The following is a 14,440-nucleotide window of genomic DNA, read 5'->3' on the forward strand; positions in this document are numbered from 1 at the left end:
TCTTATACGAAACGTCCGGTATTCGTGCTATCGGGATCACACTCCGAGGAAATGCCAGAGCACGTGACATGCAGTGCTATCAGGACGGCCTAGCGGCCTGGCGAGGAGCCAACAAGAACACACCCCTCGAACGTCACGAGAGGAAAGAACGGTCTGCCTCAGGCATTGTGTCATATATGCGCAGTTGTCAACTGCGTGTTTCCCATTGCGCGGAAGCAAACGCGACACAATACCACGCAACAAAACTGTGTGTCCGTAACAACGTCATGTCCACGAAAAACGTCAATGGGGTGCACGACAGCCTTGAATCTTTAACTACGGCACGCTGTTAGTTAAAGGGACCCCGCAACACTTTCGATAAACGCTTTGACCCTTTCCTTCGCGTCTGGAAGCACTGCGAAAGCTACAGTTATCGCCACAACGGAGCGGCACTGCGTGATTTGCTCGTCGCACCAAATACGCCTTCCGTTTCTGCTTTGTTTTTGTGGCCTTTTTTTTTTTAAATTTGCCATCGATAAGCGTTCATTGTTGCAACTGAAGGAAAACCCGCCAACAGCCTCTACATGGCCTTAGTGACGTAATTCGAGCCGTCGAAGAACGTCATGCCCTGGAAAGAGAGAAAAATATTTTGAACGAGTTTACAAGTTATCTGATGGGCATAGAGCAGTAATTTTTTATTGAGGTGCTTGGCAACCCCCGAATCTAAGTACTGGGTGTGTTGGGTGACTACGTTCTGCAAGCTTTTAATATTAAAAACAACGTTGAAAAAAGTGTTGCAGGTCCCATTAAAATTGTACGTGGTAACACCCCTGCACGAAGTGGACCTAAAAAGGGCGTACTCCAGCCTAAAACGAACAATCGCTCTTTACGCTTCATTTAGTTGCGTCAACTTTTTTTATTGATGCTTTCTTGGTGTCGGGGAATTTTTCTGCGAAACTCATTGCAACTTAGGAGAAGTTGTTTGTCAAAGTTGTCTTCCGAGAACTTCATTTTATTCAGAGTCTAATTTCCAATTTCTTTTTTTTTCTTCTTTTTGCTCGCTTACCGTCGTCAGCATCGTATACGCCTCCTCATCAGAAAATACCGCAGCGACCCGACCACCCTCTATACGGACGCCTCTTCCTACCCTCAATGACCCTCTCACGTCGCTACTGGGGCCCGCTTCGACAATGCCTTCCTCACCTCGGCAACTGTCTGCACAACCTCTACCCCCACGGCAATGACACAAGCCACAAGTGTCAGCGTAACAATTCTGTCGGACTCACAAGCTGCCTGCCGTCGCTTTGCACTCGGACGAGTATCGGCTCATACCCTAGCCATCCTTTCTCAATGCCCCAGCCTCACTCATGCCCGCATAGTGTGGACACCCAGCCACACTGCGCTCCCTGGGAACGAGGTGGCACACGTCACCACCCGAGCTCTCCTTCACCGGGCATTCCCAGAAGAGGCCAACAACGCAGCCAGCATTGCCAACTCCCTTACGCCCCTCTACCAAACATACACCGACATCCTCTACCACTACAGAGCAACCCGACGCACCTATCCCCCTCCCCAACCTTCCCTTTCTACCGCTGACCCCCGCATTTGGCGCCGACTTCAAACCAACACGTATAACAATCACCTCCATCTCCACCCCATATCTCCTACCCACTAACTTCCCCCAGTGCGATGAGCCTGACACCACAGCTCATCTCGTCTGGACGTGCCCCACCAACCCTCCATCAGTAAATCCACCACTAAATCTGCTTTTATAAGGTTGCCTTTAACAGGTCCACACTTTCCGCGCAGTGTGTAATTGCATGTTAGCGTGCGCTGCATAGTTGGACGAGGGACAATGGCAGCGAAAAAAAAAATTGAAGCCGTTCCACTCAACGTGAAAGCTGTCCGAAGTGCAGAGCAGTGATTCGCCACAATGGGCTGTAGTGCCGTTATTCGCTCACTGCTACCACACAATTCAATTCAAATTTCCCGCCTTCGCAGTGCTCGCGCGCCCCCTGCCTGAAACTGCACCAGCGGGAGTTTGTTCTTTTTTTGCTGGCTGTAGTTTAATTTCGTATGCTATTTCATTTCCAACGTTTCATTTCAAACGCGTAATTATTTTTTTTCTTGCGCAGCCGGAGCCATTCTTCGTCGTTTCGAAGGGGCGATTTTTTTTTCTCGCGCGGCCGCTTTTTTTCGCGTACTATCGTAAAAGCCAACCCAACGAGCGTTCCTAACTAAATGAACGCGGAGGCTGCCGGTTATATACATAGATTTTTCCTGAAATGTACCCGAAGTTTACTTTGCGCTAAACAACGGGAAGATGTATGACAAGCGCCAGCGGTTCACGAGGTTCGAACGGTTATGACTATTCAAACCGCGTAGTTTTTCGAAGCCTCAGGCCTCAGCGTGACTCCCTGATCCCGGTACAGAAGGCTCTACTTGGGTCCGTTATCTCGCTGCGCCACCTGATTCCAGCAGTCGCATCGACTCTCACAAGCTACGACAAGGCGAGCGCATAAAGTGCTCTGCACTTAACAATGCTTAAGGGTTTGTCTTTTTTCCACAAACCCTACGATATGGCTTGTCTTTTTCCTCTGTCCCTAGCTGTGTCTCGTCCAAGTATGCAGCGCACGCTAATATTGAATGCAAGACTATACCAACTAAAGCTTTTGCTAAAACCAGGCAGCGCTTTATTTACTGTAACGAAAAAAGTATATTGCCCAATTTTATGCAGCATTTTTCATGTGCTCTTCATTACTGGGGTTGAAAGCGCCAGGAGGCTCACCGCTGATGGCGAGCATACAAGACGTCTTCGCTTCAGGCGACGGCCAGGTGTCGAATATCAGGAGTCCGAAAGCGCGAAGGATTAAACAAGGCGCAGAGGACACCGATGTTGGACGATGTTTTTGCTATACATCGGCACAGCGCGATTACATACACATTAAACTTTTTTACACCCTTGTTGGTCGAAAAGGGTGTAGCATAATGGTAAAAGGATGTTGGGAGCCCATTACACCCTCTCAACGCCCTTTTCTTAGCTCTACACCCTTTTTGCGTAAAAAAAGGGTATTGATCAACTTCAACACCCTTGGCTTTTCTTAAGGTGTTTAAAGGGTGTGGAAGAGGTGTTCAGCTGTTCATTGAATAAGGCCATGCATGCATGTGCGTAATTGCACTGTAAAAAACAAGAGATCTCCTCATACCCTCCTCTACTCGTAAGAAATGTTCGAACGCAAAAGAAAATTATTCGTCTGCAATGATCGCTCGTTTTCATATACGGTGCGCTCCATGCCCCAAGTTCAGCTTTGGCACGTGAAATATCAATTTGAATTTATATATATAAAAAAAACTCTAGTTGTGTGGCAAGAAGGGTGTTGAACGACTGCAACACGCTTGGATTTCTGTACGGTATTGAAACGGTGTGAAATGAAGTTCAGATGAAAAAAAAAAAGAACAACGCAGCTACGGGTCCACCTAGTTTCTTCCGGTGTTGCAAAGTTTTGCTACGTTCCCTAGTCTTTGCGATCTTCTTGCTGAGCTTGGATAAGCGCTGAGCGGTGAGGCCAAGTTGAACCGGATTTTACAAGGCTGTTCCAGTGGGTCCCCCACGCTGATAGGAGATCCAAGGGGTAAACAAGCTAGGTCGACCCAAAGCTATGCTGTTCCTCCAGCCTTAATTGCACCACCATTGCAAGCTGCGGAAATTTTTCTTGCGTTTTAGAATCCCCAAAAGACTACTACCTGTGAAATGGTATAGTAAAATGCGTGTATACGCTTGGGCCTTCTGCGATCAAAAGGGTGAACTGAAGGGCTTGTTGGTACATCATATCGTTTGAAAACAGCGCGGAAGACGGGACTGAGCAAATAATACACGACACAAGCGCACGACACGATACACGACACAAGCGCTGATTGTGTCGTGTATCGTGTCGTGCGCTTGTGTCGTGTATTACTTGCTCAGTCCCGTCTTCCGCGCTGTTTTCAAACGATTCTGCGATCACACTCGAACAGGCTCCAAAGACGGCTTCACTGTTATAATACCTCATCTGCGGTGGTGCACCCTTCACAGGGGGTGCAGTTTGTTTTAGGTCTTTTTCTGCTAACGCCGCCGAATCTAGTTCAAGGTTAAACAGCTTCACTTGTAATAAATTATGCCAATTTCTGTTGTGTGAAAAATCGTGAGGCACAAAACATACTCCGCTTGTAGAAAATGTTTTGTCCACCTGCGTAAACGGGCATGAAATACCTCCAAAGTTGGAGGTCTCTTACACCCCTTTTCTCAGTTGGCGGTCTTTCCTTAAGCCCTCTTACTTACACCTTTTATTCTTTACATGCTCTTTCTAAGGCTATGTTCAGACTACCGACGCAAAAGCCGTATCGTGATTTATGGACGTAAATAAACGACGTTTCCCGCCGTTCAGTTGGCTGAGACGTGAAATGACGTCATTCTTTAAAGCTATTACCACAGTTACGGCAACAGTCTGAACCCGGCCTTAGTATAGAAAACACTAATTTGTAGCTTTACACTCTTTTGGGAGAAGGGTGTTGAAATAATGAACACCCTCCTTGAAGGGTGTTGAGATGGCGGGGAAGATTTGCTTGGTGTTTATTAAAATTTTAGTACTCATTCAACATAATAACTACTGCTCCATTAAAACGTTTTTGCAAACCCGCATGCGGATTTGTATATGCTGATTTGTATATGATTCGAAATTTGTATTCGAATTCCGAAAGTTGCACTAAAATATGTTATTTTTGCGACTAGCCAACCGACTCTATTGCAGGACTTTCCTCTGCTGGCATTAAAGGCATGAAGAGCAGATTATTTCTATGTAAGTATATACTCGCTGTCCCCATGTATCCAGTCGGTTGTCTTGCTCAATTCATTTAATGGTCAAGTGCGACTTGTGCGCGTTGAAGGTGTCTGCATGTCATGCTGCGCCCTCGGCCCATCCACAGCGCCACACGTAGCTCCGTTGCTCACACCCTTATTTTATGGTGTTGAAACTTACACTCTTTTTAGGGTGTTCACACGAACGCCCTTTTTTCATTTTTACACCCTTTTTTAGCCAAAACACCTTTTAAAGGTGTTCGCCATGGGACAAGATTCTTACACCCTTTCCGGCAAAAAAGGGTGTAAGAAAGCTAAGTGTGTACCATACTTGCGCTTGAGCACATGTACAGTCATGGACAACTGAAGCACGAACACGAAAATATGGCCCAGAATACAAAATTAGCGCGATTTCTTTCGTTGCAAATCAAAACGACACGTGGCCTAGTTACAAAAACAAAGTTGAGAAATGTGGATTTCCAAATATACCGATAGCGCGCCATTGTTGGGCCTCAGCGAACAGTATTTTTGGATTTTGCGTGTTCTGCTTCATATTTCCGACTTCACATTGCATTTGTCCGTTACCCTACTCGACCTTCGCAAGCTAGCCGTACCTGGAATGAAAACAACTAGCGTTTTCAAAATTTTCTGGATCGGAACTGAGCTTAACCCAGCTGTTTCCCGCGGGGCTTTCATTTTCGCTGTCTAAGTGCGCCAAATGTAGCATAAATTAGACAAGTCAGGCACACACTCCTGCGGCGTCGCACACGCCGTTGTTTCTGCGCAGGGACAATAGGCTGCGCGGATGTTAGCGAATGCTACGCGCTCACTCGTTCGGTCCAGGTGTGATTAAGATGCAAGGGCATTTGTGCAACAGCATGCCTGTAGCGGCGATATCGCCAGTACGCAATAAAAGGAGCGCAGATAAGACATCGGTGTTTCAAAGGCACTGCGAGCTTAGCATTAAACATGCAGCGAAAAACAAAAGTGCAGCTTGCTGGGCCAGTTGGTACTTATCGATGGAACCGAAAGCAGCGAAAAAGGGCGCAAAACACGAGGAGAGACGAGACACCACAACGCTGGGGGCGATAGCACTAACACAGAAATTGACGCGGCTGTTCACAGGTTGTGCACAAAGAAAAGAGCCCAGAGGAGAAGAAATGTACTGTAGAAGTGCAGCTTGCTGGGTCAGAAGCTGCACTTCTACAGTACATTTCTTCTCCTCAGGGCTCTTTGTGCACAACCTGTGAATAGCCGCGTCAATTTCTGTGTTAGTGCTATCGCCCCCAGCGTTGTGGTGTCTCGTCTCTCCTCGTGTTTTGCGTCCTTTTTCGCTGCTTTCCGTTCCATCGAAAAACAAAAGCTATTACCGAAACACGTTTCCAACGAAAAACAGTCATTTTATCTGCTTTTGTGTACTGTCCAAATTTGGGATCCTCAATTCATATAATAACATTGTTTCTCTCCTCTGCCATGGGATTGTACAAAACTACAAATTACTTGAAGATCGTTCGTGGCTATTGGCTACCTGTAGATAATGAAGTGCAAGGCAAAAAAAGAGTAGCTTCCTTTGTTATGAGCACGGGAGGTATAGGCGAAATGTGAAGCAGCTATCAAGCGGATTGTAGATTTCAGAATCTCCACAGAAGGAAGGCAATTCTCTGCCATTCTTCGGGAGCGGACATTGAACAATGCAGGCCTCGAGATAAGATAGCGCATCCTTGGACGGCGACCACAGAGGACACAAGTCGCTCTTCACTTGAGATAAACGAAAGAAAAGGCGAGGGCTCACCCCATTGTTTTCCAGTCTGAACGCAATAGAATTCGCAAGCAACGTGGAGTGCCCAAAGCATTTGCGGTGGGAGGCGTTCACGCAGTGGAGATTGATAACGCGGTATTCACTCGGGCCAAGGAGGAACACTTGCTCCTCTTCTGTTCTTTTCCCGTCCGATATCCGACGATGTATGTACACATACAGGAACAGACGGCATTAGCGATATGGAACGCAAAATCGTAATGGTACCATGAAGGCAAAATACAACTTTTTTAATTTGATTGATTGATTGATTGATTGATGATTTATTGATTGATTGATTGATTGATTGATTGATTGATTGATTGTGGTGTATTAACGCACCGTCGCAGCGCAATTGATGAGGCGCACCGCAGTGGAGGGCTCCGGATTAATTTTGGCCACCTGGGGATCTTTAACGTGCGCCGAAATCTGGTACACACGGGCGTTTTTGCTTTTTGCCTTCATCAGAAAAGCGGCCGCCGCGGTCGATAATCGAACCGGTGACGTCGCGCTTAGCAGCGCAACGCCTTAGCCACAGAGCCACCGCGGCGGGTGCTTGTTCAATTTGCGAGAACTAGGTTTTGGTAACACATTCAGCTTCATTTTAGTCACGAATGACGGTTTTTGAACCGTAAGAACAGCCAAGAAATGAGGACAAATTTTCAAATTTTGCACTACAGTGACTTATTGTGGGTAGGAGTGACATAGTACGGGCCAGAACTGAGAACGCAGATATTAGTGTGTTAACTGGACGTTAGTAGTCCCGTGAAGCGTTCGTCCAGTCGTGTGTCTTGGCGGTGAATTTGACAGGCAGCCGCCGATCGCCAAACAATATTCTGTGATGTCATAGAGAAATTTCTAGAATTGGCGGCTTCTAGACATTCCTAGAAATCGCCAATGCTTCACCCGTTTTTCTTGATATCTCGACTATTTGTCTGAAGTTCGCGGTAAATGTGGTACCGTTGTCACTGGGACAGAACAGTCTTTGTAATGAACCAAATTTGTGTTTCGTCTTCATGGCCCCTTTAAGCGTTTTATTCGAGAAGCTATTGGCACCGAAATTTTTCCGCCCCTTGAATGATCTGCCGCTTAAATTTGCAGGTCGGAGCGGCCAACGCTAATGAAGCATTGCACACCGAGATCGGCGGCTTTGAACCCAATCCACGCGAAGAAAAGCAGCGATAGTCTTTACCGTGAAACCTAGTAGTTTCGAACATGTTAGCGCACGCGCAATCCCGAACATATGCGGGAGGCGCCAGCTGCTTCCGTAGCTTACTTTGGGACGTACCTGCACAAAAATGTGAGGGTTGCAGATTGGCATTAAATTCTATCTGCACTTTAAAGCTAAGAGCAAGATATATGTACGAAAAACTGCATTTGCGTGGATGTCTGGTAGCTGGATTTGTTGGTCCGCTTGACCATTCCGGCCGATCGCAAAAAGTTACAAATTGGGCATGGTCACCCTGAAAACTTTTCTTTTTTGTTCTGCGGGCAGGATACGGGGTGAGGGAAGGAGAAGCACAGGAGAGGGGCTTTTTTTTACCTCAGCAGAAGAGTGCACTGCTTAAGACTGTTTTCTGCTTGATCACTAACGGGCACAAACAAATCCGTCTTATTCGAATTGCCCCTAGCGAAAACACAACGAATAATCGGTGCTATTTACGTAAAAAAAAGTGGACAAATCACACCAAAGCTTACACGAAAAAACTGCCAATAAAAGCACCCATTCACTTTATGATTTTATAAAGTTTACCTTGTAATTTTACGCGCACCGTTACATATCTCGGCAATGACACACACTTTAATGTAGATAGGTGCAAATTAATTTAGACTAATTGTGGATTTGAATAGCGTCGGCATTTCGCATCTCGTATCCCGAGTCGGGCGTTTAGCTTTCGCCTTTATAAAAAAGAAAAAGAAAAAGCGGCATCCCGGCCCTGTGACAGTGGACACCGAAATAAGCTACTGCGAAACCAATACACCGTCTGGTATTACGCAATGCTTGTGGCTTTCTGCACAGTTAGCGCGTTTACATTTTGTTCTATAAACGGAGCAACTTGGAACAAAGAACCTCCAATGCAAGAAAACTTGATTGATTGGTATTTGTAGCGACCGAAAAAATAACTGCCGTAAATTCTTAGCGTTGAAAGTGCAATAAATTGAAATGCTATGCAGAAGAGAGCGAAGCAAAATGCCGCTCTCAGGCGAAGGACTAAAGCAATTAAATCAAACTTCTAAGACACGAATGTTTTCGCTGAACAAAGAAACTTAAAAATCGAACATTCTACCCAATAAAATTAGGTTCATCGATGTTTTTAGCACCCAGAAAGGTAACTGCCCTCATTTCATAGCGATAAAAGTGCATAAAATGCTCGAAATTTAAAACTTTCGAACTACTGGTACAGGAGTTTCAGTAATGCAGGTTTGTAGGTTGATGGTGCAGATGCCCGTAAAAGCGATGTCTTAACCAAAAGACATTCAAGCAAGGCGCGTCTTTAACAATTTCAGCGATCCAACTTGTTCGGCTCTTCCGAAAAATCAATTCAAGCAAATAGGGAGTCTCGACGGCATAGTACAACATATACCTGCCTGGAAACAACTCAACACGTTGACCGAGTCGCGTGATCGAAGAGTGCATACAGGAGACAAGCAATAACTCACGTCAGCGCCTCTTGTACAACCTGCGGAGCCAGGAGCGACGTTTCCGTGCGCTCTGAGTCGGCGCGCCGCACACGTGTGGGCCGGACCGTCTGCTCCTCGCGCCGGCGTGTGCGGGTTACGAAATACCTAGTTGCGCAGGCGACGTGGTGAGCAGCGCGGACGATTCTTCTCGCCTTGTTCGTAAATGCGCCGCAAGATGGGGACAGGTATCTTAGCGGCTGTGGAGTTTTTCTTTGAGCGGAAGGTGTAGCACTGAACATAACTGCGTGGTTTGTGAGAGATAAGAAAACGGTCGCGACAAAACATAGCATTATAATATACATGGTTGTGAAGACGAGTCAACTAGGTTTTGCGTATGCTGCGAAATATTTAGGAGGTAGCTAACCCTTGAGGGTCCCATGACGCCTTTTGTAGCTGCCACAGGAGAATTGATGCAGGTGGAAAAATTTTGTATGAAGCAGCATATGGTCCGCAGCGTGTTTTGCGGTGTGCACGTGACTACGGTTAGGGTTCATAAGGAGAACCACTCTCGCAAATACAAAACAGAAGAATATCGAAGCACAGTCAAAACAAAGTAAACCCGCTTCGCGTCCAAATGACAACATGCGGGAGTACGCTGGGTGGCTCTTCCAGATGTTGTTAATCACTTTGTCCTTTCTGAAGAACACCACACTAGCTTTACTGTCGCAAAAATTTCGTATGTGCCGCAACAGATTAGCATACAACACGATGCCTAGAACTGCCATGTAGACTTTCTTGGCACGCTCGGTGCCAATCAATGCCACAAGAATAACAGAATTCAAAGCACTCTGAAGTGCATCTTTGTGCCGAAATCCAAATAAATCTCCCTCGTACATATCGACACTTCAATGTCGAAGCGTCGAATATTATACGAATTCTACGTGGGCAGTAAGGGCTCTGTGCAAAAGCTACCAAGAGATAATTTAAGAGAAATTATCATGCAAGTGTGCTTCGTGAGGCTTATTGCAGGCCCAGGAAAGGGCTACTGATGCCTAAATTCACAATTTTTGAAACTATGCTTTAGTCGTATTAAGTTCTAGTATAAAACTGCCCGAGTGCTTTAAATGTATTATTCCAGCTGTGTTTATGTACCTTGTCTGCTGTACCTTGTAAGGGCTTCCCGCGCCTTTGTCAAGCTGTTCAAGCAGCTTTTAGCCAGGAAGTCGCCCAGTTGATTCTGGGTAAAATAAAGCTGAATTGAAATTAATTGAATAGAAAACTTCGAGAATTCCGGCCCGAAAAGGGGCAATATTTTCTAAAATCATGTTGCACCGTACCAGAATTCAAGAAAATGAAATGGATTATAATTAAAAAGGTAAATGTTGTTATTTTAAATTAAGGAATCTATACAAATTTTTATCCCACACGCACGGCATTCTCGTTGTTTTATCTTTGGGTTATTTACGCAAATCTTTATTTTCCTCAGAAGCACGGATAATTGCGTTTTTAGTCCTTGTTGGCGTCAGTGATGTAATTTAAATTGAAATATATATTTCAATATATATACAGAATATTGAATATACTTAATACTGAATGTATTAAATATTGAATATATTCAATATATTCAATGTATTTAATTGAATATATATATTTCCAAAAATATATTAAACGTTCAGTCAATAAAAAATGTTTGTATATGCAATGATTTTTTATTGTCTGAACGTTGTCGCTCTTATTAAACACAAAATCTCAACATGGTTAACGTACGGTTTTTTTTTCTTACATGTAGGCCTATTGAAATTCTGAGTTTTTACATATATTTATCTGCGGTCAGGACATTTTCCATCCGCGCCATTTTTTTCAGTGGTGAGTCCAAAAGTCGCCGCTTCCGCTACGAACGCTACGTCACTCACCGACGGGACAGCGATTACGGCGGGAGATCTTCCGCGAGGGCGATGACCTCCAGGCGACGTTAAGATGGCCGTTTCGCTCACGGGGCGATGCGATAATAATACGCCGTCGTGAAACGTCTGCAATGCGACGGAGGCGGCAGAGTTTCAAGGCGAAGTGAGTGGGCGTACGTAAGCGCAGCCCCCCACCAGCTCGCTATCTCGTAAGCGGAGCGCGACCTTGCGTCTTCCGACGAGGTCTTTTCTGCCCACGCGTTTTAAAAGTGGCATATTCATTCACCACGTTGGCGTAGGTGTTTAGCGCGAGGCGGCCAGTGCGATAAAGAACCGCAGTCAGGGCCCTGGAAATGGAGTCGAAATGTTTTTGAACCACGCGGTACGCGAACTTTTTGGCGCACGTTCCGGAATCCAAAGTCGGGAGTCGGGAGACCGGTCGGGAGTACGTTAAACGGGTCAAGAGTCAGTTACAGCTACACGCCTCATAAGCCTAGGGTCGTCGAAATTTCGGTTAGCGTCCGTTTTAAAAGCGACAATTTCGAACCCCGTTGTCTTATTCCTCAATGCTGCAAAAACGGACCCCAACGGAAGCGGTTTCGAAAATAGTCGCTCCGACGTCAACCCAGTTCGGACTCTCTTCCGTAAAATCGACTTTTGGGAGCACGGAACCCCTTAAACGCTGATTGGCTGGCTGAATCAATGCTCAGTGGTCAGTGATCTCAATGCCAGACACGCCAAATGCTCGAAAGCGGTAAAATCATACCGCTACACTAATAACTGTAGGTATTGAGAGAGAGAGAGAGAGAGAGAGAGAGAGAGAGAGAGAGAGAGAGAGAGAGAGAGAGAGAGAGAGAGATAGAGAGAGAGAGAGAGAGAGAGAGAGAGAGAGCGTTAATGTGAACTGGTGTGGTCAGCCCTGCTGGCGGTAGGGCTGACTACAGTGATGTGGGGTGAATGTTTGACATTTCGACAACGGTAGGGACCCAGCCTACGAAAAACGATGAGAATGGGATGCAAGGAAAGGCTGCAAGCAAAGTTCGGACAAAGGCGGAATCTGAAAACGAAACTGTAAACGTAAACGCTCTATAAATATAAGGAAGACGGTGCAAAGAAAAGAACACAAAAAACCAAAAAGAAAAATATAAACTATACAGAACGAACTCCTTTACTATCTAAAGAGAGTTTTCAACCCTAGTTCCCTAGAAAGATTTAGAAAGAGATTTTTCAACCCCTAGTTCCCTAGAAAGCGAAGCACATTTTTTGTTCCCATGGTTCTGTCATTTCTGTTGGCCCAGGCCAAAGATGCAAAGTTGCAAAGCGTGTGCCGACTTTTTGGCGGCATTACCACTATTACAGATTTCTGATGACGCGTACCAAACGACGCGAACGGGGCAATTCGCTCTTTCGGTTTAAGCAGGAAGAGTGCCGCCCAAACCAGTGAACCTAGCGTGCGAACTCGTTCGTAGCAGCAAAACAGTGCTATACAGAACGTTACGCGTTTCTCTCCGTGGCCCTTAATGGGCCAGAACGCATCGACGACTGCCGGAGCGGCTTTATGGGAACATTTTGCCGTTATTTTGGAGTGTCGCTGTGAAGTAGGACTTATCGAACGCGTAGATATTGTACAGCAACCTTCGGGGACTACTTCGTCCCGAAAAAAGGCTCATGAATCTTCTCAAAGCGCTGTTCTGATTGGTACCCATCGCCAAAATCCTGTTCACGCGTGTAACTTTTTGACGGAATTTTTTAGCCTGATCTACACTGGCCGAGGTTGAGCAGTTTCGCGTGGCTCCTGGAGAGCCGTGCTGCGCATGCGCGAGGAGCAGTGACGTCACATGGCGCACAGAACGTTACTCTCTCACACACCCCACGCGCCCAGGGTCTTCGCCGAGCTTCGTTCCGCGCGTGGCAGGCCGGTCCACTTGATGATCATGCGAGGGGTGGCCGGGTGTGCAACCGGCGGCTCGTGCGTCGCAGTAACACCGGCGTGCAAAAGTTCCGTGCGAGCCGCGGTTGGCTGTACTGCTTTATGAAACGGCAAAAACTTTCAATAAGACGGCGAAGGCTGTGGAACCAGCTTAGCTCTGGGGCGATTGGTGACGCTGCACCGGAGCCGCTTGATAAATATACATGTTCACACAATGCGTATACCGTGTGTGTGTCATTGAAGCAGCAGTAAGCATGATAAGCTAACCCTGCACAACCAGGAAAGCTAAGAATAACCAGCTGAACCTTAGCTCACGCTACGCATATCCTGGCATAGCCGAGCTATGCCACTGCTATTTTTTTTTAATTTTACGCACACAGCAACTGCGGATATCAAGGGTGTCAACCTGCGACCCGTGGACCACACGCGGAAAAGAATTATGCAGTCCCCGGCACGACGTCAGAACCCCCTCGCCCTGTCACTTCTGAGTGCTGACATGGCAATTCTAACCTGAAGTGGGGCTAGACAGGGACAAAGCATGCAAGATCTCTTCCAGTTGGCATTGCTTCCAATCTTCGCACTTAGCCAGATAACGGCTTCACTGCCTTTCTTTGCAGCGGTCCGAAAAAAACTCCCCCCTGTACTCCGCCGCCTTTATTTTCCGTCCGGCCCTTGCCGTGTCGACTTCATGCAACTCGGCCGTCCACCTCAAAAGGTCACCGACCCCTGATATAAATGGAGACGAGCCGCTGGCTGCCATACTTTTATCTCATGAGCATGTACGGATTCGTTCGCACATGGGTTATTCTTTTTTAATTTTTTGTTCAATACATACTAGGGACCACACTTCGGTCCAAACAGGAGGGCATGGTACAATGAAAATAGCGATACAATAAAACATACACAAAAAAACATTGCACAGTTACCCAGTACCGCAAGTACTTCATTCGGTTAGCTGATTCCAGTCTGAAATGGTGCGTGTAAAAAACGAAACAGCCGTCACACAGGAGGGACATCTCGGAGGCATTCGGCACAACGCGATTATTCTGAGTGGAACCCAGAACTCCAGCACAAGGAATGATGATGTGGATGATTATGAGAAAGAGATGAGGTAAGACATGATGATGATAATGGTCGTGAGAAGCAGACGAAGTAAACGGTGAATTGGCCACAGCAGTACAAGGGCGCTTGTACATGTCTACTCGAAGTGGGCACTGGCGCATCTCACAGACTGATGCTCTCAATATTTCCCCCGTTTTTTTTTTTAGTTAGAAAAGCATTTTTCGTTGCTGGAATGGAGTAGCGTGACTTATCGAAGGGCGCTTTATTCAAACTGAAGACTGGTACTTAGCGTTCATGGCCTAAGAGAGGAACGC

General features: G+C 46.3%; 1 protein-coding gene across 4 annotated transcripts in view; it reads right to left on the reverse strand.

The window, feature by feature from the left end:
• LOC144149626 (long-chain-fatty-acid--CoA ligase 4-like) overlaps positions 1–14,440 on the reverse strand; it is a 54,901-nt gene that overhangs the window by 21,623 nt on the left and 18,838 nt on the right. The window contains exon 1 of one of the 4 annotated variants that reach the window (XM_077681275.1): positions 9,270–9,390. The exons of 1 other annotated variant lie outside the window; for it this stretch is intronic. The gene's annotated coding sequence lies outside the window, so the exon portion shown is untranslated. Of the gene's footprint in view, positions 1–7,800; positions 7,897–9,269; positions 9,391–14,440 lie in introns of those variants that run through there. 2 more of the 4 variants (XM_077681278.1, XM_077681277.1) reach the window with 2 other exon arrangements.

The sequence above is a fragment of the Haemaphysalis longicornis genome, unplaced genomic scaffold (assembly GCF_048455015.1).
Source record: "Haemaphysalis longicornis isolate Haplotype H1 unplaced genomic scaffold, Haemaphysalis longicornis Haplotype H1 scaffold_8, whole genome shotgun sequence".
NCBI classification, from domain to species: Eukaryota; Metazoa; Arthropoda; class Arachnida; order Ixodida; family Ixodidae; genus Haemaphysalis; species Haemaphysalis longicornis.